The sequence below is a fragment of the Pelodiscus sinensis genome, chromosome 30, assembly GCF_049634645.1.
Source record: "Pelodiscus sinensis isolate JC-2024 chromosome 30, ASM4963464v1, whole genome shotgun sequence".
Classification (NCBI taxonomy): Eukaryota; Metazoa; Chordata; order Testudines; family Trionychidae; genus Pelodiscus; species Pelodiscus sinensis.
In genome coordinates, this window is record NC_134740.1 from 6,605,655 (window position 1) to 6,629,430 (window position 23,776).

General features: G+C 58.7%; 1 pseudogene; it reads left to right on the forward strand.

Moving 5' to 3' along the window:
• Window positions 1-15,479: 15,479 nt before the first annotated feature.
• LOC102450838 (olfactory receptor 10D3-like) lies at window positions 15,480-22,129 on the forward strand (annotated as a pseudogene).
• The last annotated feature ends 1,647 nt before the right edge of the window (window positions 22,130-23,776 follow it).

Below are 23,776 nucleotides of genomic sequence, written 5' to 3' on the forward strand. Positions count from 1 at the left end.
AGCAGCAGCAGAGAGAGACCCGGGCCCTTTAAACTGACCTGGGAACCCCGGGGAGGCAGTAAGAGCCGCTGCGAGGGAGGCGGTCTGGACGGCGCTGAAGACTGCCCCCAGCCCTACTCCACCCCTCCGAGGCTACACCCCTCCTGGGATCACGGGTCTGCCCCTCACCTTGCCCAGGGGCCCCGCAATTCATTCGCCCCCAAATCAGAAAACCGAGGAGACACTCCCAGGCGAACAGATCCTACTGCCCGGCCATGAATCGATCTCTGCCCCCTCCTAGAACCAGGGCCCGATTAACTATTCCGGGGGCGAGTAGATTTTTCAATGGGGGGGCAGACTCTCGAGTCGGGCCAAAAGGAGGGTTCAGAGACAGCGGGACACCTGCTACACTGGACACTTCCTACATCAGTCGGGCCAGGCGGGAGACCACAAAAGGGCCACGCACCGTGTCCACAGCAGCCGCGATAACACCAGCGACCCGAGCCCGCGGGCGGAATAACGGGAATAAAATACCTGCCAGAGTCACTTGAAAGACACCCACATGGAGCCAAAGGGCTCTTTTTCCGCTGTGGCCGGGGACAGTTCTCGGGGGTTGGCTGGGCACAGACACCAAGGGGCTGCGGATTGTCGGTCAGGGCGCAGGGAGGCAGAGAGTGGGGCGGATTTAATCAGGAACCGCGCACCCCTATTTGCATGGCCCATGGGTCTGGGCGCGGTGCGAAGCTCGGGTCGGCTGGAGCAGGGCCCCTCGCTGTGAGCACGAGGCTTTCTCTGTGAGTTTCCTCGGTCCGCAGCGCCGAACTTTGACCGGCCTGGACTTTCCCTGCTGACCGCCGGGGCAGGTTTGTGTCTGAGCTCCCAGCGGCTTCTCCTGCCCGTGTCCGGCGCCGCGGCAGCTGACGGGGTCCGCGGGCTGCAGGCGGGTCAGTGCCGGGAACCGAGGGGTTCACACTGGCGGGAGGTTGTGTTAAGGTCCGTGTGTCTCTGCTGCCCCCTCGCGGGTACCGGGGGAAGGGCGGTTCCTCAGCCTGAGTCTGCATGATCAGAAACCTGTTTCGTGTCACTGTGTCTCCCGCACAGTAATAGCGGGCGGTGTCCTCGGGCCTCAGGCCGGTCATTGGCAGGTACAACGTGCTCTGGGAATTGTCCCTGGAGATGGTGAATCGGCCTTTCACGGAATCCGGGTATGCGGTCCATAAACTGGGGTTTATATAAGCGACCCATTCAAGCCCCTTCCCGGGAGCCTGCCGGACCCAGTCCATATAGAGGCTGCTGAAGGTGAAGCCGGAGGCTTTGCAGGAGAGACGCAGAGAGTCTCCGGGCTTCTTCACATCCCCTCCGGACTCCACCAGCACTTGGCACCGGACACCTGCAAATACAGACCGGTTCTTAATATCGGTATAAATCAGCCCTAACGCACCATTCCTCCAACTGGGCCAATGATTCAGAACAAGAAAATACCTTCCGAAGCTGCTGCGAGGAAACACAGGAGCCAAATTCTCATTGTCCCGGGTGTGGGCGGGAAAAGTTCTCAGGGGACTGCGAGATAAACGCGGATTTGTCCCGGCACGTGCAGCCTGGGCAGAGCGAGGGGCAGATTTAAGCAGGACGCCGACTCCCTCATTTGCATACCCCGTCTTATAAGAGACACGCGCTGCTCCTGCCAGGGATCTGACTGACTCGCCCTGGGGCTCCGGGTGCAGGAGTCAGACTGCCCCGGCCTGGGTGTCTGTGCAGGGCCGGGCATGGGGTGCTGGGATCCTCCTGACACTTTCGGTCCTGGAGGACTGAGCAGCTCCCTGCAGTGACTGTGTTTCCTCACACAGGGACTGAGGGGCTGGTGACTCTCGGGTGATTGGGGGGGGGAGTGATCGCTTGAGCCCCCTCCCATGCGCGGAGGGGCCTGGCAGCGCCGGGAGGTGGCTCACTGTCCGGGGACTGGCCGTGCCCACGAAGCCAGCTGGCTAGGACCCCGCAAGGGAGGGGAGATTTCCCGCCGCGCGGAGAGGTTTTGTGGCGGAAAGTGTCCTTAATGAACCGGGCTCTTGCCTTGGAGCAGCTGCGGGGAGGAGGGGGAAGAGGGGTCGTGTGAGCGTCAACACCAAGGCATTTCCTCAATTCATGATTAGTAAGCCGCGACGTGTAGACAGAAGCTTTCTCCTTGTCGTGTTCACCCCCCTTGTCCTTGTGCGGCAGGAAAACTGCGGTTTTCAGAGCCCGTCCCCGCGGAGTAACACTGAGGGATTCCAATAGCGCTAGTGCTACTAAATACAAACAAAATAAAATAACAAACAACAAAACACTTCACTTCCCAGGCACTAGAACCATCTCGCTGCAGCCACATTCCATTCCCACGGCCACGCGTGTTCCACTCCACATCCCGTCCCCAGCCCACGCCGTCCCATCCACACCCCGGCTGATGTTAACACTCCGCTTCCTGTTTATGTTCCCTTTCCTGATCCCCCGCACACTCCCGATCCCACTTCCCATCCCATTCCTGTTCCAGCGCGGACGGAGACTCCCGCCCCCATTCCCGGCGCACCAACGCCGGCCGGAGCACTGAGTCCGGGACTCATTCCCATCGCTGGCAGCTTACGGGCGCGGTGTGCGTGTCCGCAGCGGGGTGTGGGTCAGGGTAGAGGTCACACAGGGGGCAGCACGGCCTGCAGGTGCGCAGGGGAGAGGCCGCTGCCCTGGGACAGAACATCCCGGGATTGGTGAGTTTTGGCGGGGGAAGGGACGGGTGGGGGGGGGGGGGAGGCACTGGGGGCTGTGGAGGGGGAGGGGAGGAGACTTTAGAAGCCGGTCAGTGTCTGAACAGCTGGATTCTTACGGCTCGTTCTTACTCGCGGGCCTGGGGCGCCACCTGGCGGAGCAGCCTCGTGCCGCTGCCGGGGAAGGTTTTTGTCTGAGCTGTGGCTGGTTTTCACTCGCTGTGGCGGCTGCACAGTAATACCGGGCGGTGTCCTCTGGCTCCAGGCTGCTCATGTCTAAATAGGCCTGGCTCAGGGAGTTGTCCCTGGAGGTGGTGAATCGCCCCTTGACAGACTCCGCGTAATATGCCTGACTCCCATCGTAGATTATCACAGAGACCCACTCCAGCCCCTTCCGGGGAGCTTGTCGGAACCAGTGTAAACCGAACTGGCTGAAATCGAATCCGGAGCCTTTGCAGGTGAGGCGCAGGAATTCTCCGGGTTTCTTGGTGTCTCCTCCGGACTCCACCAGCTGGGCCTGAGCCGCAGCCCCTGGGGATAGAAAAGCGCAAGTACAACTCAGGGAACCCCGCTCCAGCCATGGCTGAAATGTGTTAGCTCTGCTGCGGCTCGTCGGATTCCGGCTTCTTTCCCTCTTCCTGCTGCTAAAGCTGCTGAGTGGGACACTCCCACAGACCATTAAACACCAAGAGGATCTCCATCCCCTCTCCCCCTCCCCCCAGGAAGCACAGACCTCGGGCAGCTGCCCCAGTGAGGAGGAAAAGCAGCAAGAACATGACACGCGTTGGCGGGAGGAGGTCTCTAGAGAACTCGGGCGAGCTCTGGGAGCGGCACGTTCTGAGCCCGAAGGGAGCCGCAGGCTTTAAGCTGCGAACGCCCTGACTCGATTTGCATCCCCACCCTCTTAAGGCGTAGCCCCGGGGCTGGGATTGCAGTTCCCGCTGAGCTCCCTAGCTAGGGCTGGGGGGAGGCACCATAAGAACATAAGAGTGGCCATTACTGGGTTAGACCAAAGGTCCATCTCACCCAGTATCCTGTCTGCCCACAGTGGCCAGTGCCAGGTGCCCCAGAGGGGGTAGACTGGAGACAATGATGAAGCCACTTGTTTCCTGTCATCCATCTCCAGCCTCTGACAAACAGAGGCCAGGGGCAGCATTCCTTACCCCCTGGCTAATAGCCTGTTATGGACCTAACCTCTATGAATTTATCTAGCTCTTTTTAAACTCTGTTATAGTCCTAGCCTTCACAGCCTCCTCTGGCAAGGAGTTCCACAGGTTGACTCTGAGCTGTGGAACAGCAGGAGGGAAGCACCAGTTGGGGAAAGAAGTGAGTTCACACTGCTTTACAGCTCAGGGTTGATCCACGTCAGTCATGCAATATAGAGCAGGAGCAATGGACAGACAGAAAGACAACCTTGGGGAGGGGGGTCGTGATGGCATGTTGGGGTTTTCCACCTCCTGCACCCTGTAATGGCAGGGACAGACTCCACCAGCCAGTAGAATAGAGGGTGTTTATTGCTTCTTCAGGATACAACACAGCACAGACATAATCTGGTTACAGGGCAGGCCTAGGATTCCTCAGCCCCCCCTTGAGATGGGGGAGCCCGGGCCCCTAAATTCCATTCCCTTTCCCTAGGATGTCTCCTCCATGCTCCCAGACAGAAAGTAACTCACTCACTTCCAGCCCTGCCCCCAGCCAGGGCTTCACTCCCCTTCTTCCCATTGTTCTGCTCCCTGGGGAAGAACTCACCAGAGAGGTTTGAAGCCCCCTTGCATAATGACTCATCCCCTGCCCTGCTGGGCCATGCTGCAGACAGCAGCCAGTGGAGGTCACTCACAACCCACTGCCCAGCCTAGCAACCAGCAATGTATCTCATAGATCCTGGGGACGCTCTGACCGACTGGGGAAATGAGATGAGGTTGTCCCCAAGGCGTATCCCGTGGCCAGAGGGGGCGTATCCTGGGCGCCAACATATTCCATAAGGGCAGTGCCGGACACACACACACACACACACACACACACACACACACACACACACACACACACACACACACACACACACACACACACACACACACACACACACACACACACACACACACACACACACACACACACACACACACACACACACACACACACGGCTGTGGTGCAAACAGCCAGAAGCTGGCTCGGAGATAGGAAAAGAAGGGTGGTGGGGGCGGGGAAGGGGTGAGGACGTTTTGATCCAACCAACCCACCCAAGGGAGCGGACGGTAACGCACCATTTCAGAGCGGGAACAAGTAACGTCTTTGTATTGGCTATAAAAGGAGGTGTGGGAAGCGGGGTGTGTGTCTGAGCTGCGGGGGGTGGGGAACAGAAAGGCTGGAGGGACCCTGAGCCGGGCCATTGTCACGGGCACGGATGTGCGGGTGTAGCACCGGGCAGTTCTGTGTTTGGGCAGAGACCGAGGCTCCTCCGATTCGGGGCTTGTATTTGAAGAGGAACCCGCTGGGCAGGGATTTGCGTGGGTGGGTCCCAGCATCGATACAAAAGCGGACAGCGCGTGCGCTCTGCCTGCACGTGGGGATCGCTCCGTGCGACACAACCCGCCCCGCTCCCAGACAGGGAGAGCAGCTCCGCGAAGTGAGCAACCGCGCCCTAAGGCAGGTATATGGACGCTGGGAACTAAGTTTAGAGAAACAGCGTTTGGTCATTGAACCCTCCCAGCGAAATGTCAGCGCGGGACGCGCCTTCTTAGGGCCGAAGGAAAATTTGGAAGGGAAAAATTATCCGCCTTCTGCTGCGGCTTTGGTGGGGGATTCAGAGCCCAGATGGCAGGCAAGTTCAGTGGGCCCTGGGCCTTTAACCCCCTGACCCCAGCTCTTCAGTCTTCCCCCGCGTCCGGGCCTGAAGGCTTCGTTCCACTCGGTGGGTGACGTGGAGCCTCTAGGCTGCTGTTACCGCGCCGGGGGGGGGGGGGGCATTGGCAGAGAGTTAAAATGTTGTTTTCCACCCGCCCCCCTTCGCTACTTTTCAGTCTGTCGCCGAGGATGGGCGGGGCTGTTCGCTCATTGGCGCCCCCTACTGGGGGACTGGAGAGGAGGACTCTGCAGCCCCCTCCACCCCCCACACACTGATGCTCCCTTCGCATTCATGTTAAAAGAAGAGAATGACTATTGGGTGGGGTAATTTATTCATTTAAACTGCGATCTTTTGTTCCTAGGAAAATGCTCTTTGCCGGGAAAGCCGGGCCGGATGGGAATTATTCAGCTAACCCGAGAAACAGACAAAGCAGCAAAGCAGCGCAGGGAAGCAAACAAAGGCGTTTGGGGAGCGGGGAGTTAGTGCCCAAAGCGGAGAGATCAGAGTCTCTGCTGGGATGGGTCTGGCCGGGTGACAGGAGGGGGGATCCCAGCCTGGGGAATGGAGGAGGGGCCTGCGCTGAACCCCAGTGAAGCCGGTGGGGGAATCTGTGGCCGGTGTTACGCAGAGAGCCAGGCCAGATCCTCACACTGCTCCTCCCACCCCCCATCTCTGGATCTCCCCCCCTCCCCGCTCATCCATCGTCTCCAGGAGAGCAGGGGAGGGGGAGGGGCTCACATAGGAACGCGCTGGCCTGGGGGGGCTCGTGTCCCTCTGTCGCAACAATCGCACCGGGGCGGGGGCAGAACGTGAGAAGTCGAAGGGTTCGCTGCTGCCGGCGCGTCTCTCAACCCCGAGCCAGTTTTCACTCCCGGGCCTTGGGCGCCCCCCGCGGCAAACGGCTTCTCCGGCCCCTGCAGGGAAACGTTTCTGTCTCGCTCAAACCGGCTTCTTCTCACTGTGGTGCCAGAACAAACAGTGATAGCGGGCGGTGTCCTCGGGCTTCAGGCCGGTCATTTGCAGGTGCAGCAGGTTGTTGGGTTTGTCCCTGGAGATGGTGAATCGGCCTTTGCCTGTGTCTGCGCAGCTTGGACCCGACCCACTTGCCGGGAGTCTGAGGGGCTCAGATATTGTAGCTGGTGAAGGTGAAGCCGGAGGCTTTGCAGGAGAGGCGGAGAGAGTCTCCGGGCTTCTTCACATCCCCTCCGGACTCCACCAGCTGCACCTGGGATCGGACACCTGCGAATAAGGGGTTAGAAGAACTGGTATAAAAGTAGCAATAATTGCCTGGGCTTTTGGATCTGTCATTTGATTAGGGGCCCAAAATACCTTCCAAATCCTCTACAATGAAAACAGTCGCGACCCAAAGTCTCATTGTCCCTGATGCTGGAGGGAAAGTCACTGCGGATTGTCTCTGTGGGTGCAGAGTGCAGAGAGAGGCACTGATTTAAACAGGAACCGCTCACCCCTATTTGCATGGCCCGCTGCTTAAAACAGACCCAAGAGCCTTTCCCCCCAGGCTGCGAATTTCTGGCTAAGGGCCCTGGGCGAAGTCAGAGCCCCCCCCCCCCCCCCCACCCCCCTTGGTGTGTCTGTGAAGCGATGCGGTGTCAGGAGCAAACGAAGCAGCTGCCGCGTGTGAGCCCAGTTTCTTGGTGATGAATTCAGGGGTTGAGTTTCACCACCTCATGCGGTCCCGAGGGCCCCGCCCGTGCGGAGATGGGGTCAGTGTGGTCACAGGGTTGCACGAGGCTGGGGCACTCGCTGGAGGGTTACACGTCACGGGCTGGCGAGCGCGCTGTGTCAGGTAGCCTGTCCCCAGGAGCGGGCGGGGAGTGCGGATTTGGGATCAGCCCAGGAGGGTGACACACAAACCGCAGGCGAAGGCAGCAAGGCGGGGACAGCAGGACTCAGTGAAGCCGGGATTTGTGTGGAGGGGCTCGGTGTGGGAAGGTCCGGGTGAGCTCCAGGCAAATAGAGGCGGAGCGATGGCAGGGACTGTCCCAGCAGCAGGGGAATGACAGAGCCAGGGGCAGATCCCCGCGTCTGACTCCCAGACCAGCAGCCTCACCCCCAGTGCTCAGGGCGGGATCCCAAGGAACCCCTCCCCCACAAAATAGGCAAAGCAAGTTAGTTCCCTTTGTATCGTTTGGCTTTTCGAGTGTAGCGGGGGGCGGGGCGGAATGGTATTTCCTAGGCCCCTTATTTTCCATGGCTAGAAAGAGCCGGGACTCAGACTGTCCCCGCGCTCTGTGTTCTGGTCCGACAGACAATCGCCCCGCCCGGTCACTGCCCGACAGGAGCGTGTGGGCTGTTCGCATCCATCCCCGCGTGTGTCCTGATCTCTGAGAGGCCCGCTAGCTCTGCTCGTCTGGCCTCGCCAGGCTGCTTAGAAACCGCTTCCCCTTTTTGTGCCAGGCCCGCTACGCTCCGTGTCACTGTGTGTCTGGCGCAGTAATAGGTGGCGGTGTCTGCAGCTGTCAGCGAGCGGAGCTGCAGCGAGAACTGGTTCCTGGCGGTGTCCCCAGAGATTGTGATTCGGCTTTGGAAGGACGGGGCGTAGCTTGTGCTCCCAGCAGCTGGATACACGTACCCCATCCACTCCAGCCCTTTCCCGGGGGGCTGCCGGATCCAGTTCCATATGTAGCTGCTGTCACTGATGGACACACCCGAGACAGCGCAGCTCAGGGTGAGGGTCTCTCCAGGCTTCACTGTCCCTGGGCCCGACTGGACCAGCTGCACCTGAGAGAGGACACCTGGGGAAACGGAAACAAAGGGAGGAAAGAATTAGCCACCGAACCAACCTACGGATCTGTCCCTGATTTTCCCCACGTCCTTGTGTCTCCTCCACACTCACAGCCGGGGGCGGCGAGCAGGGCGAGGAAAAGCAGCAGAGATTCCATTCTCGTTCCCGGGCACTGAGGGAAACTCCCCAGCGGGCGGGTCTGTGTCTGGGCAGAGACTGAGGCTCCTAGACCTGGGGGGTTTGTATTTGAACATCAAGACCTTGGCCGGGATTTGCATGCGGGTCGCACCCCGGATATATAAAGTGATAAAGGGACGTCTAAGGGGGTGGGGGAAGCGGTGGCTGGCGGAGCATCACGTGCGAGCTGGGCTGGGGCGGTCACAGGGCTGTAGGAAAAGCCTTTCCCCTGAGTGCCACGGGCCTTAGGACAGGGCTCAGCAGGGTCGGTGGATCCCAGCCCCCCAACAGCGGCTCCTGGAAATACACAAGAAACAGACACAGAAGCAGCCAGTCGCAATGAGCTGCCGCGGGGATGAGCGGAGGGGAAGCTGGATCCTTCTGTGTAATAAGCATGAAGGGCTCAGACCGCAGACACCGCCAATGGGAAAAGTGGGTGGAGGGCGTCGGGCACTCGGTAGCCTCTACAGACAAACAGCTGCTGCGACGGAGGTGGAAATGAGACACGAAGGGACCTTGCAGCTTTGGGGGTTAAGCCATGAAGAGCTTTGGCTGCACCCGGGGAGTCTTAAGGGGCCTTTTCGATTCTGCCCCTTCCAGTTTAGGGTTTCGCAGGGACAATTAGAACGACTTGATCTGATTCGCCACCCTCCCCCCATCGAGAGCGGTCTCTCCCCTGCCCCCCGGAGAGCGGGAATCCCCTGGATAGGTGCTAATCGTGAGGCGAAATGACAGCAATACTCTAAAAGGTTACATAGTGTTTTCCACCCATATCTTACAGAATACCTTATCTCTAGCACATATAGTTTAGCAAGTACTTAATGAAAGCAAACATAAATAGTCAATTATGTGTTAAGTGGGGATGCAGCAGTCAGCGTCAGGATGGTATCTTTGCAGGGATGTGATCCATTGGTGTTATGCCTGGGGAATTAAAGCAGAAGGCACTAATGTGTACATGACATTTGCACATTTGTTCTTAGCACCATTGAATGTGATAGTGCTCTGTCCTATCTCTCACCCACAGGACTTTTCCCTGGAATTGCCTGGGTAGTTAGCTCTAGGATGAGGGCGCAACCTCTGCAGATCGGGCAGCAATGGGGAGTTACTCTCCTCTCGCCTCCCTTTGCCTCGGCCAATGACAACACATGGAACATGTGGGAGACAAGTCTCAGAGGGCAGCACCAGGCTAAGCTGGCCAAGGCACTGGATCTGCTGGCAATGCTCCTCCTAATGCACCCTGATATGCCGTTAGCCTTCTTGGCTACAAGGACACACTGTTGACTCATATCCAATTTCTCATCCGCTGTAATCCCCAGGTCCTTTTCTGCAGAACTGCTATTTAGCCAGTCCACCCCCTATGACTGCCCATTGGGGTTTCCTGCCTCCTCCACCCCGTTAATGGTATGAACAGACTCCACCAGCCAGTAGAATAGAAGAAGTTTGTTGCTTCTCCAGGATACAGCACAGCACAGATGTAATCTGGTTACAGGGCAGACCTTGGATACCTCAGCCCCCTTGAGATGGAGGAGGCTGGGCCCCTACATCCCAGCCCATTGCCTAGGCTGCTTCCTCCATGATCCCAGCCAGAAACCAAACTAACTCACTTCCAGCCCTGCCCCCAGCCAGGGCTCCACTCCCCTTCTTCCCATTGTTCTGCTCCCTGGGATATAACTGGTCAGACAGGTTCTTAGCCCCCTTGCATAATGACTCATCCTCTGCCCTGCTGGGCCATGCTGGAGACAGCAGCCAGTGGAGGTCACTCACAACCCAAGCCTAGCCACCAGCAAGGTACCCACACTATGTCACAATGGGGGAGACTGGGCCCCTAAATTCCAGCCCCTTCCCTAGGCTTCCTCCTTCATGATTCCAGACGGAAACTAAAACTCTTTCCCAGCCCTGCTCCACAGCCAGGTGCTAGTCTCCCCCTGACTTTCTCTTCTTAGGAGGCTGAGCCTGGGTTTCTGAGTTAATACACATTTGGGAGAGTCAGTGAGAATCTCCCGTCACAGAACAGGGGGAGCCGGGGTCACAGAGCAGACAGAACCCCCACTACGCCACACCCCCAGCCTGTACCAATGCTTGGGATTCTTCCCTCCCAAGTGCAGGACTTTGCACTTGTCCTTGTTGGACCTTATCAGATTTCTTGTGGCCAAATCCTCCAGTTTTTCTAAGTCACTCTGGACCCAATCTCTGCCCTCCAGCGTATCTACCTCTCCCTCTAGCTTAGTATCATTCGCAACTAGCGCTAGTTATTTCAAAGTAGCGTTGCAGTGTAGACCTACCCACAGACAAACCCTGGGGATAGAAACATCCCTTAATTCAAATTAATATTCAGAGTAATATATCTGTTCCCTTGCTGTGACAGTGCATGTCAGGGGAGAACCGACCTTCCAAAGCCGCTGGCATGAGCAATGTCTCAACGTCTCCCAGGTGCTGAAGAGGAAAGTTCTCTGGGGACTGGCTGGTCACTGCACAGACCAAGGGGCTGCGAATAGTCCCCGCGGGTGCAGCCCGGGTAGAGTCAGATTTAACCAGGAAACTCGCACCTGGTTTGTGTATCACGCTACCTACATTTCCAGCCCTCCAGCTCGATTCCGGGAAAAGCTTGGGAAATGGGTGTTTCGCTCTTTCCGAAATCCCACTAAAATCCTAGGGGAAATTAAAGCGGCTTCTATTTAAACGGAATCAGGTGCCACGAGTTTGTAGGGAGCCCTGCACAGTGGGAACGCGTCCCTAACTGGCTCCGGAAAGGGGCTGTCAAAGCAGAAACCGAGGGAGGTAGAAATGGAGGAAGGAGCATCCGGAAAGAGAGAACAGAGGAAAGGACGCTGCAGCCTACGGCCGCCCAGCACCTGTTGGTCCCTGCGGATCGCTTTGGTTAGGGGATGCCGCAGAGAATAATTCCTTCAATTAGCTTTTTAAAAAAACATATATTGTGCAGGTTTTCTCTTCCTATGCGAATCTTTCTCCCGCTCCCTGTTACAAGCTGGGAAGGGCGGAGGGAGAGTCAGAGAGGGGAACATGTGATATCGGGAACAGCGGATACACTGACTTGGACACCTCCTGTCTCTGCCGCGAGTTCTGCCTGTGAACAGGGCCGCATGTGTCAGCAAGAGAAGGGAACACTCCCTGTGAAACCGGCCTTGCCACGCTGTTCAGAGGCCGCTTTCACTTTTTGTTCGGGCCCCGCTGCGCTCAGTATCACTGTGGCGCGGTTCCTGGCGCAGCACTAGGGGGCGCTGTCTGCCGCTGTCAGCGCGCGGAGCTGCAGCGAGACCTGGTTCTTGGCGGTGTCTGCAGAGATGGTGACTCGGCTTTGGAGAGACGAGGCATATTCTGTTTCCCAGTTCTCGTTGCTTAAGTCATCGAACACCACCCCCATCCACTCCAGCCCCTTCCCTGCAGGCTGCCTGATCCACTCCCAACTATAGTCACTATCCACAGTATCTCCAGAGACGACGCAAGTCAGGGTGAGGGTCTCTCCGAGTTTCTGTTTGAGTGAAGAGTCACTAGGGACCCCGTGGGCAGTGCTCCTGCCTCGGGGACATTTCCCCTTCTCTGTGTGCGCTGGACGGTTCCCTCCTAAGGGCCGCACGTTCCTTTGTCCTTCTTGATTTTCATCCTCTGTATTTCAGACCACTGTTCACGCTGAAGTACAGTCCTCTCCGCCAAAGCACTCGCGACTCCCTTCTGATCTTGCCCTCGCACTTTATCAGCGCCCTCTCTCTGCCATTTTCTAAACCATTAATCAAGCAAATTATCCGGTTTAATCCGGCTCTGAAATTCATGGCAATGGCGCACAAAACTCAGCTGGTGCCAACTGCCAGTCATGTCTGAGCCTGGCACCCAGCGCAGTAGGCTCCAGCCCCGGGACCGTTAGCAATGCCAATATTTTAATTAATCCCAAGGCGCCTTCCACCCTATGGGGTGCTGAGCCGCTGCGGATAACACATCGACAGAGATTAGTCACCACGTCTGCCCCGCATCCTGGCTCCCAAACGAGGTGCCCACCAGGGAAGGGAAAGAAATGCGACTAATTAGAGAAATCCTTGGGGGCCTCATTAGACCTGCAGGGCTGGGACACCAGCAAACATCTGGATGAGCTCACTGCTGGAAACCACGACTGTCGGGACACACCCAGGAGAAAGCTGTTCTGTGCTCAGAGGCCTCCAGGCCAAGCTCTGGCCCAGCCTCTGCTATTTCACCCCGCGGGGGGATTCTCTGGCTTGTGCCACGGGGCAGCAGAGCCCAGACGAGCATCAACGTCCCAACCCCCCTTACAGCGCAGGGCGTGGAACAGGCATCTCCTGGCTTCGATTTCAGGTGGAAACCTGCCCGGCTCCTTTGGTCCCAATGGCGTTTCTCCTGCCTCACCCCCGTGTGCAGCGCTGGGGAAAACAGCCCCGGTGAACCCAGCGGAGCCTCTAGGTGTCAGGCCAGGGGGGCGAGAGCAGAGTCCGGGCCCGGTGGAGCTGGGGATCGGGCCCTGCCGGCTCCATGGCCCTGCCGGTAATTACCGGTCTGAGAGCCTGGCCCCGGGGGTCTCTGGGCGTCTCCAAAATGAGGCTGAATCTCCGTTAATTGGTGACTCTGCCGAGGGCTGAGCCTGGAGCCCGGCGGGGATTCAGGGTTGGTCCCAGGGGCCCCAGAGGGGATTTAAGGCCCAGGCGGAGCCAGGAGGCTGCGGGAAGTGGTGGGAAACTGTGAGCTTGGCAGCAGCGCGGGGCGCGATGCGGGGGCAGCTCTGGCCAGCTTGGCAGCGGTTTAGGATGGCCAGGTGTGTCCTACTTTCCCGGGCTGGGCCCCTCTCCTGGGCGCTGGGCTGGGCTGGGCCGGGGAGGACGCAGGATGGGGCCAGGGGAGTCCCGGCTGGGGCAGAAGGGAAGAATCCCAGTCAGCTGGAGCCACCTCTGCCCCTGCAGCTAGTGTAAGGCGCCTGCTTTGGTACCGATCCGCTCGCCCTGCCCCTCGGTCTCTGTTTGTCTCTGGCCTGGCCCCGCCGCCCCCAGGGCCTGTCAGCCGGGGGTGTTCTGTAGAGAACGATCCACCCAGCCCCTTGGCCCGGTCTGTGCAGCGCCTGCCTCTGGGCTGCGTCTCTGTGTCTCTGATCTCTCGCCATGTCAGAACCCCGCCCTGCAGCCCTGCTCCCGCGTGGGGAATGTCCCCGCCAAACGCCACCAGACTCTGCACCATCGCCCCTCAAATCTCACTGTAAAAGTCCCATCTAGGGTGACAGCTGCAGAGCCCAGCACAGCCCATCTGACCACAGCGGAGCAGATGAGGAGCCGCGGCCGGAGCGGGGGAGGGTTGTTGGGGGGGAGGGGGCGCGGCTGAGACATGCTGAACCAAACTGTGAACGTTGCATTTGATGGGAACCGCATCAAGTTAGCGTCTCTCTCAGCAGCCCTGGATCCAGCCCCTCTGGCTGGGGCTGCCCCCTTTTCCTTCTCTCTCTAACCTCAAAATAGCCCCCAAGACTCGTATCTTCCCCCACCCTGGGGCAATTGTTCCCCACATTCATCGGTTTGCATGTTGCCTCCTCCTCCCCCTCCTCCTTAGCAGGGCCAGCCCACAACTTTTGGGCACCTGAGGCAGGGAGCTCAAATGACGCCCCCATGTCCCCTTTTCTCCTGCCTGCATGTTGTGTTTCTTGTGCCCTCCTTCCTCCAGCACAGCCCTCCACCCTCTCTGTGCCTCTAGGGCAGAGAGAATACATAGACACAATTTTTTACACTCTGGGTCCTAATGGTGCCCTCCCCCAGTCTGGCACCTAAGGAAGCCGCCTCAGTTCACCTCATGGTAAGGCCAGACCTCCTCCTTAGCACCGACTCCTCACAGCGTGTGTGCTTCTTCCAACAGAACCTTGCCCTAGACAAACCGTCCGCTGTGCACCAGGGCCAGCCCTCTGGGGCAGCTCTGTTGGTCTGTGTCTGCAGAAATGAGGAGTCCTGGGGCTCTGGGAAGACTGGCCGATTTATTTGGGAATAAGCTTTCGTGGGCAAAAACCTCTTCATTGAATGCATGGAGCCCCTGTGGGTGTTTATCTCTGTGAAACGGATTGGATTGGAGAAGATGCAGTTGTACTTTAGGGCTTGGCAATGGATCATGGGATGTATCCTAGCTGGAAGCTACAAGCATGTAGATAAGAAAAGTGGTCAGTAGTTTTCTGGTATAGGTTGGTGATTATGTGACCATCATTTATTAGTACTGTACTTCATGCATTTGACAAAGTGATTTTTACCCCCAAACCACAGGTATCCCTAAATAGCTACCCCGTGTCTTAACAAGACCCCTTTTACTTTGAAATATTTTTCAAATTAACAGGCACATTATTTTACCTTCCCTGTAACCCTGATTCCACAAGGGTTAAGGGATATCTCAAAAGAGGGCATTATTTCAAAATGTGGGCCTCCTTAGTTGCACCACATTTCAAAATAAGCTATTTGCATATCTTATTTTGAGTTTAGGGTGTTTGAAGATGCACTTCAAAGTGCCTTGGGCTTCTAATTGGGATTGGTCCTGCTTTGGGCAGGGGGCTGGACTCGGTGACCAGTCTCTTCCAGCTCTATGATTCTATGATAAGCAACTGGGGGAGAGAGAAAACTGCTCCCCAAAGGTTCGCCACAAACAGAAGGCTGCAAGATACTGTGGGGAACAGGCTTAGAGAGAACATGACTGAAGAAATTGTAATTGCACAAGGAGAGAAGAGAAGAAATTTGCACAGAGCAGACCAGAAGAGATTCTAATAGAATTGGAAGATCCACTTTGTCTGGACTGTGTTGACTTCCCAATATCCATGACAGGCGTGTTCTCTCACCGTGCTCAGAGCCAGTAGAGTGAGGCCCTGCCCCCAATAGGCATTACAAGGACAAGGAAAGTGATTCCTGGGGACAGTGGATGGAAGGGGAGAATTGTAGCTGGAGGGTGACAGGTTTTTTTCTTCTTCTGTAACTCACTGGCTGTATTTCTCTCCCTTTGCCTCAGGAATGAGACCCAAATGGGGCTGGTGAACCGCACCGAGTGACTCATTTCATCCTCTTAGGGATCCCCAACACCGATGGCCTCCAGACCATCCTCTTCTTCACCTTCTTAGCCTTCTACCTCTGCACCCTGCTGGGCAACCTGCTCATCTTCTCAGCCGTCCTCGCTGACCGCCGCCTGCACACCCCCATGTACTTCTTCCTCTGTAACTGTGACGTAGTGGGGGTACTTGCTGGGCTGTGGTGACCCCTGCTGTCTGGAGCAAGACCCAGCAGGGAAAATCTCGCTAGGCAGAGATAAGGCCAAACTTGTCGAACCAGTGGCCAGACACCCCCCATGGAGAGGAACAAAGGAAGGTGAATGCTGCCCTGGACTGGGGGGCAGGGCTGCAAGGGAATTTAGTTGTTACTGTGGGAGAGCATGGAGGAGACAGCCTAGGGAGAGGAGCTGGAGTTTAGGGGCCCAGTCTCCCCCCAACTCAAGGGGGCCTGAGGCATCCTAGCCCAGTTCTGTGACCAGACTACATCTGTGCTGTGCTGTATCCTGGAGAGGCAATAAACTTCCTCTATTCCACTGGCTGGTGCAGTCTGTTTGTGACATCTCGGGGTGCAGGAGACGGGGAACCCCCAACACGCCGTCACACTGGTGTCAGAAGTGGGATGCACTGCACCCCGTGGATGGAGCTCCCAGCGGTGAGCGACAAGGCGCTGTAGAAGCAAGAGCCCTGGAGCCAGGCGTGCTGGAGACAGAGCGAAGCGGTTCCTGGGAATCGTGGGGCGCTGCAGCACTAGACTGGTGAGTCTGCACCGAGGGGCCCAGCGGGCAGATGGCCTACGCCCGACTCTTGAAGGCAGAGCTGGTGGGGCTGTGCAGAGAGAGGGGCTTGCCGGTGCGGAAAGCAACCAAGGCCCAGCTGATTACCCAGCTGGAAGAGAATGACCAGCCACGGGGCCAGGATCTTGTCCCCAGGGGAAGCAGCCAGACCCCCCCTGAGAGTGTGTCAGGCTCAGAGAGGGGGAGGAGCGCTGGGACCCACCGGAGAGATGAGACAGCGTCTCCCGGGAGGCCTGCAAGCCGTAGCCCATCTAGGGCAGGGGCCAGCCCAGCGGAGCTGCGGCGGCTGGAGATCCAGCTGCGGATGAAGGAATTGGAAGTACAGGACCGAGAGAAGGAGCGCCAGGACCGAGAGAGGCAGCGACAGCATGAGCTGGCCATGGCAGAGCGGAGAACCTGCGGGGCCCCGGCTGCGCCAAGAGTGGATGGGCCCCAGAGTCCCGGGGATGCCAGGCGCTTGGAGAGGCTCATGGTGGCCCAATTGAAGGACGTGGGCGACATAGACGGGTTCCTCAGCTCCTTTGAGAGGGCCTGTGGGCTGCAACAGGTCCCCCCAGCTGACTGGCTGCAGGAGCTCGTCCCCGCACTGAACCAGGAGGCGGCCGGAGTGCTCAGTCAGCTGGAGGACCTACAGCCAGGGGATTACAACCGAGTCAAGGAGGCCCTGCTGCACAAGTTCGGGCTGACCCCCGAGATGTACAGGAAGAAGTTCCGGGGGGTACAGAAAGGGCCACGGGAGACCTATGTGGACCTGGCCTCCCGCCTGGCGCAATACTGCCGCAAGTGGGTCTCGGGAGTCGGAGCCCAGACCGCAGAGAAGCTGCTCAAGCTGGTCATGATGGAGCAGTTCTATGAAGCGTGCCCACCCAAACTGAGGCTGTGGCTCAAGGACCGGAGACCAGAGAACCCCCAGGAGGCCGGGAGACTGGCGGATGAGTTCACGGAGAGCCGGTCCGGGGGTGAACGGGAGTCCCGGAGAGAAAGAGAATCGCGCAGAGACCGGTTCTCGGCGGAGCAACGGAGAGAGACACCTCCGAGGCGAGCCCCAGGGACCAGGACCAGTCGTCGATACCCCAGAAAACCAGCCAGGGCCCGGGCAGAGCCGACCCGAATGGGCCCACAGAACCTAACTTGCCATCGCTGTGGGCAACGAGGCCACAAGAGGGCTCAACGCACCAGGCGCAAGAACAGGTCCCATGACCTGGGACGTTCCAGGGTTAACTGGCTGGGGCGGGAGGAAGGGCAGGCTGCCCCAGTGGCAGGGGCTGGCCGGCAAACCTCAGCTCAGAGAGAGGGGAAGGATGCTCAGTGCACCTCCCCTGGGAGGTCTGACCCTCGGGAGACAGATTTATCCATGCACCGGGTGGGGGCGGGGCGGCCCCTACGGAGGGACTGCCTCGTACCCCTGGAGGTGGACGGCAGGAAGGTGACGGGTTTCTGGGACACGGGGGCGGAGGTGACGCTGGCCCGGCCCGACATAGTGGCCCCAGACCGTATGCTACCCGACACTCAGCTGACACTGAGGGGCATAGGCGGCACCCCCTTTGAGGTACCTGTAGCCAGGGTGCATCTGAAATGGGAGGCCAAGGAGGGCCCCAAGGAAGTGGGGGTGCACCCACACTTGCCCACCGACGTGCTAATGGGGAGTGACCTAGAGGAGTGGCCAGACGGACCCCACAGGACGCTGGTCACCACCCGTAGCCAGAGTAAGCAAGGGGCTTGCGGCCCGGAACTCGAGGAGGTTCCCCAACAGGGGGCCCAGGGCCCCGTCCCAGCAGACCTAGAGTTGGACCTAGGCAGTGGGGGGAACCACGGCCCTGTCCCAGCCCCAGCCACTGAATTCCAGGCGGAGGTGCGAGCGGATCCCTCCTTGCAGGCCCTGAGGGACCGGGCTGACCTGGGTGCCGCTCAACCCCTAGGAGGAGATTGCCAGGAGAAGTTCCGGTGGGAGAGGGGATTTCTGTACCGGGAATGGCTTTCCCCCGGGACGGTAGGCAAGTGGGGGCTCCAGCGGCAGCTGGTGGTTCCCCAAAGGTATCGCCGCAAGCTGCTACACCTGGCCCATGACATCCCGTTCTCGGGACACCAGGGGATCCGGCGCACGCGGCTGAGGCTGCTCCAAAACTTCTACTGGCCGGGGATGTTTGCAGCTGTCCAGCGGTACTGCCGGTCCTGCGACTCCTGCCAACGAGTGGGGAAGGCCCAAGACAGGAGGAAAGCTGCATTGAGACCCCTGCCCATCATAGAGGAGCCTTTCCAGAAGGTGGCAATGGATATTGTGGGGCCCTTCAACAGAGCGACCCGGACGGGGAAGAAATACATCCTGGTGGTGGTGGACTTCGCCACCCGCTACCCCGAGGCCGTGGCCCTGCCCTCCATCGAGGCAGACACGGTGGCAGACGCACTGCTGACCATTTTCAGCAGGGTGGGGTTTCCCCAGGAGGTTCTCACGGACCAGGGATCCAACTTCATGTCGGCCCTGCTCCGGTGCTTGTGGGAGAAGAGTGGGGTGCAACACACCTGGGCCTCGGCGTATCACCCCCAGACCAACGGGTTGGTGGAGAGGTTCAATGGGACTCTGAAGCAGATGCTACGGACCTTTATGCACAAACACCCGCAGGACTGGGACAAGTACCTACCCCACCTGCTGTTTGCGTACAGGGAAGTGCCCCAGGAGTCCACGGGGTTCTCGCCGTTCGAGCTGTTATATGGGAGGCGAGTGAGGGGCCCCCTGGACTTATTGAAAGACGAGTGGGAGGGGAAGGTCTCCCCGGAGGGTGAGCCGGTCGTGGAATACGTCCTGACATTCCGGGAAAGACTTGCCGAGCTCATGGGCCTGGCCAGAGAGAACCTGAGCAGGGCCCAGAGGAAGCAGAAGGTCTGGTACGACCGCAATGCACGGGCCCGCGCCTACGCTACCGGGGACCAGGTGATGGTCCTGATCCCCGTGCGGAAGAACAAGCTGCAAGCCGCCTGGGACGGCCCTTTCAAGGTGGTTAAGCAGCTGAACGAGGTGAACTACGTGGTGGAGCTGACGGGCCGGACGCGCGGCCAGCGGGTATATCATGTTAACATGATGAAGCCGTACTGGGACAGGGAGAACTTGGTGCTGGCCGTGTGTAAGCCCTGGGAGGAGCAGGGGGAGGACCCCCTGGTGGGCCTGTTCCCTGGGACCGGAGAGGACTCTTCGCTGGAGTCAATTTCCCTCTCGGACCAGCTCACCCCGGCCCAGCAGGCCGCGATCCGGGAGGTGCTGCGCTCCCACCAGCAGCTGTTCTCCAACAAGCCGGGTCTTACCAACCTGGCTGTCCACCGGGTGCAGACGGGCACTCACCCCCCGGTGCGCTGCTCCCCATTCAGAGTCACAGGGAAAACAGCCCAGGACCTGGAGAGAGAGGTCCAGGACATGTTGGCCCTGGGGGTGATCCAGCCGTCCTCCAGCCCCTGGGCCTCTCCCGTGGTGCTGGTTCCCAAGAAGGACGGGTCGATCCGGTTCTGCGTGGACTACCGGAAGCTCAACGCCATCACGGTGTCCGACGCCTACCCGATGCCAAGGCCCGACGAGCTCCTGGACAAGCTGGGGGGAGCTCGCTATCTCACCACCCTGGACCTCACCAAGGGCTACTGGCAGGTGCCGCTAGACCAGGAGGCCAGACTGAAATCGGCTTTCATCACGCCGCTGGGGCTCTATGAGTTCCTGGTCCTGCCCTTTGGCCTCAAAGGGGCGCCGGCCACCTTCCAGCGCCTGGTGGACCAGCTGCTGCGGGGAATGGAGAACTGTGCCCTAGCGTACATCGATGACATCTGCGTCTTCAGCCAGTCCTGGGAGGACCATGTGGCCCAGGTCAGCCAGGTACTAGATCGGCTGAGGGAGGCTGGGCTGACCGTAAAGGCTGGGAAGTGCAAGGTTGGAATGGCCGAAGTGTCCTACCTGGGCCATAAGGTGGGGAGCGGCTGCTTGAAGCCAGAGCCGGCCAAAGTGGAGGCCATCCGGGACTGGCCTGTGCCCCAGACCAAGAAGCAGGTCCAGGCTTTCATTGGGATGGCGGGGTACTACCGGAGGTTTGTGCCCAACTTCAGCTCCATCGCTGCCCCGATCACAGAGCTGTGCAGGAAGGGGAGGCCCGACAGGGTGGTCTGGACAGAGCAGTGCCAGAGGGCTCTCTGTGCACTGAAGGAAGCCCTGGCCAAGGCCCCAGTGCTGGTAAACCCAGACTTCGACAAGCCCTTTATCGTGTTTACTGACGCCTCGGACACCGGGCTGGGGGCGGTGCTGATGCAGGCGGACGAGAAAGGGGAACGTCACCCCATCGTGTACCTGAGCAGGAAGCTGCTGCCCCGGGAGCGGAGCTACGCGACCGTAGAGAGGGAATGCCTGGCCATGGTGTGGGCCCTGCAAAAGCTGCAGCCGTACCTGTTTGGCCGGCGTTTCACGGTGTTCACCGACCACTGCCCCCTGACCTGGCTGCACCAGATGAAAGGGACGAACGCCAAGCTGCTGCGGTGGAGCCTGCTCCTGCAGGACTACGACATGGAAGTGATCCACGTCAAGGGGAGCGCCAACATCATCGCCGACGCGCTGTCCCGTAGCGAGGGGCCCGAACTTCCCCAGGTCACAAGCGGAGTGACCCTGCTCAGTTCGCTCTCGGAGGGGGGAGAACTGTGACGTAGTGGGGGTACTTGCTGGGCTGTGGTGACCCCTGCTGTCTGGAGCAAGACCCAGCAGGGAAAATCTCGCTAGGCAGAGATAAGGCCAAACTTGTCGAACCAGTGGCCAGACACCCCCCATGGAGAGGAACAAAGGAAGGTGAATGCTGCCCTGGACTGGGGGGCAGGGCTGCAAGGGAATTTAGTTGTTACTGTGGGAGAGCATGGAGGAGACAGCCTAGGGAGAGGAGCTGGAGTTTAGGGGCCCAGTCTCCCCCCAACTCAAGGGGGCCTGAGGCATCCTAGCCCAGTTCTGTGACCAGACTACATCTGTGCTGTGCTGTATCCTGGAGAGGCAATAAACTTCCTCTATTCCACTGGCTGGTGCAGTCTGTTTGTGACATCTCGGGGTGCAGGAGACGGGGAACCCCCAACACGCCGTCACACCTCGCCGTGCTGGACATTGGCATCTCTTCCATCAGCGTCCCCAAATTGCTGGACAACCTCTGGGCCAAGAGAAAAACAATCTCACTGGGTGGGTGCATGGCCCAGGTCTTCTTCTTCCACTTCCTGGGTAGCACCGAGTGTCTGCTCTGTACTGTCATGGCCTTTGACCGGTACGTGGCCATCTGCCACCCGCTGCGCTACCTGCTCATCATGAACCGCAGGGTGTGCGCCCTCCTGGCCGCCAGCAGTTGGATCGCCAGCTCCTTCCATGCCACCATCGTTACCAGCCTGACCTTCACGCTGCCCTACTGCGGGTCCAACGTGGTGGACTATTTCTTCTGCGACATCTTCCCAGTAGCCAAGCTGGCCTGCGCGGACACGTCCATCTTGGAGATGGTGACCTTCACCAACATTGGGGTGGTGCCCATGAGCTGCTTCCTCCTCATCCTCGCGTCCTATGTCAGGATTGTCTCTTGTATCCTGAAAATGAACTCAGGTGAAGGGCGGCGCAAAGCGGCCTCCACTTGCGCCTCCCATCTGGTGGTGGTGACCATGTTCTTCGGGCCCTGTGCTTTGATCTACACTCAGCCACAGCTGAGCAAAGTGCTGGTGACCCCGGTGGACATTTTTGGCAACCTGGTCACGCCCATGGTGAACCCGGCCATCTACACGCTGCGCAACAAGGAGGTGAAAGCGGCTCTGAGAAAACTGAGAGGGGGTCAGATGCCCCCACGTTGATGTGCAGCAGTTGCAGGAGTATCATGTGAGTCTGTTTGGAAACTCACCTACAAGTACATCGGCATGGGCCCTTGGCGGCTTTTGTGGTGCATCAGAATTTATGGGAATCAGAGACTCAGACTTTGGTCTTGTAGAAAATCTCTGCCTAATAAGACAGGTCTACAGGGCTCAAACTCTTTATGTCCATCATTATAAGGCAGGATTTCCACTGCAAGGATTCTCATGGCTGCTGTGCAAATCCACTCCAAGCAATCAGCCCCTGTCTTGAGTTGTGCACACTAGACTTGGGCAGAGGATTCAACCAGTGCTCGCAGCAGTGCCAAACAGCAAAGTGAAACCCCTTCTCTGCTTGTCAAAAAACTTCCTTTGTGTGTCCCTGTGACTGGCTGGTTTCTATGCTGCTGGCTCTGGGGGAACCCCCACTGGCTGCCGTGGGTACCACGACCCAGCAAAACAGGATGAGTCACTATGCAAACCAGTGGCCAGACACCCCCCATGGAGAGGAACAAAGGAAGGTGGAATGCTGCCTTGGCTGGGGGGCAGGGCTGGAAGTTAGGGAGTTGGTTGCTGGCTGTCGGAGGGCATGGAGGAGAGCCTAGGAGAAGGGGCTGGAGTTTAGGGGCCCAGTCTCCCCCATCTCAAGGGGGCCTGAGGCATCCTAGCCCAGTTCCTGTGACCAGATTACATCTGTGCTGCGCTGTGCTGGAGGAGCAATAAACCACCCTCAATTCCACTGGCTGGTGCAGTCTGTTTGTGCCATTTCGGGGTGCAGGAGACGGGGAACCCCCAACGCGCCGTCACAGTCCCGTGGCCACATTAGCTGTTCTGGCGACAGCGTTCTACTGGGAGCTCATGTTCAGCGAATTCTCCACCACAACCGCGAGATCCCTTTCATTGTGCCCAGTCATAGAATCCTAGGGCTGGAAGAGACTTTGGGATGTCATCGAGTCCTGCGAGCCTCCCACCCCAGCCCTTTCAGGGAAGCCTGGAGGACCCAGGTCATGGGGTAGCTACTGAAGGTGAAGCCGGAGGCTTTGCAGGAGAGGCGCAGAGAGTCTCCGGGCTTCTTCACATCCCCTCCGGACTCCATCAGCTGCACCCGGGATTGGGCGCCTGCGAATAAAGGGATGTTAGAAGAACCGGTACAAAGCCAGTCATAATTGTCTGCACTACTGGTTGTGCCATTTTGTCAGGGACTCAAAATATCTTCCAAAACCGCTACAATGAAACCCGCTGTGACCCAAAGTCTCATTGCCCCTGGTGATGGCGTGGAAATTTCTCCGGGGACTGGGTCACTGCAGAGATCCAGGGGGCTGCGGATTCTCTGCGGGTCCAGTCTGGGCACAGGGAGGGACAGGTTTTAACAGGAAACTCTCACCCTGATTTGCATCGCCGGCTGCTTGTAACAGACCCCAGCGCCTACACCTCAGCCTGCAAATTTCTGGCTCGGACAGGGCGGAGTCAGATCCTTCAGTGCAGCGCCCAGAGTTGGGGCGCAGGATTAAAGGGGCGAGAAGCAGCTGTCGGGGTTTGAACCACAGAACTCTGTCCCCACTGGTACCTTGTCCCCTGCCGAAGCACCCCCTAGCGCCCTTCCCCAGTACCATGTCCCCTGCTCCCACCAACAAGGTTGGGGCCACATTAGTG